We start from the raw sequence: 936 nt of genomic DNA, 5'->3' as shown, positions 1-936 counted from the left end.
ATATATATACATACATATATATGTATTTGTATCTATATATACATACATATATATCTGTATATATATCTATATATACATACATATATATATATATATCTGTTAATATCCAGTGCGAAACAGATTGGCTGTAATGGATCTATAATACTGTTTACTTTGACTAGGATACTCATTCTTTTGACAAATATGCGAGTGCCTGTTTTTTGCCGACTTATGGCTTCTTGGACGACTATAAATATAACGAGTTATGTATGTATAAATAAACAGATTGGTGCCTGGTAAAGCTCTCCGACTTACCGGTTCCACTCAAACCGTCTAATCTATTCCGCCATGGAAAACGGAATAGATTATACCCTTTGTATCTAAATGAAGTTCTGAAAGCTAAATTTTATCGTTGTAAAGTTTTCGATATTATTAAGTGGTGCAAGGAAGCCCTGACTACAGGTAATAAAATGTGCTTTCATTTACCTCACTAGAAGTTAATTAATTAGAATGAATTTTGCCAGGTCATGTTGACGTAAATGTAACACTGTGACATGTTTTGGAAGCTTTAAAATTATTTATTTTCTTTCTTTGTATTTCTGTTCGAATATTTGCAGTACACACACACACACATATATATATAAAATAATATTAGGGATAGCATCCAAAATTACAGGTAAAAACTCAATTAAAATCATTGTATTAAAAACCGAAATTAAATTAAGTTTCACAGTACAAAATATATAGTTTTAGGGAAAAGAACCAAGGTTTATCATCGATGAGTTCATAAACCTTGGTTCTTTCCCCTAAAACTATATATATATATATATATATATATATATATATATTTGCTTCTAGCTTCCCAACTAACAAAAAGATGAGGATATTAAACGGGTAAATAATATCAAGTAATAAAAACCACGAAAGTTGTGTATGTGTGTATATATATATATATAA

General features: G+C 28.6%; 1 protein-coding gene across 1 annotated transcript in view; it reads right to left on the bottom strand.

Moving 5' to 3' along the window:
• LOC106870416 (m7GpppN-mRNA hydrolase) overlaps window positions 1–936 on the bottom strand; it is a 13,807-nt gene that overhangs the window by 12,248 nt on the left and 623 nt on the right. The gene's annotated exons all lie outside the window — the stretch shown is intronic.

The sequence above is a fragment of the Octopus bimaculoides genome, chromosome 12 (assembly GCF_001194135.2).
Source record: "Octopus bimaculoides isolate UCB-OBI-ISO-001 chromosome 12, ASM119413v2, whole genome shotgun sequence".
NCBI classification, from domain to species: Eukaryota; Metazoa; Mollusca; class Cephalopoda; order Octopoda; family Octopodidae; genus Octopus; species Octopus bimaculoides.
The sequence above is the reverse complement of the archived record's forward strand: the minus strand, read 5'-3'. Positions and strand labels throughout refer to the sequence as shown.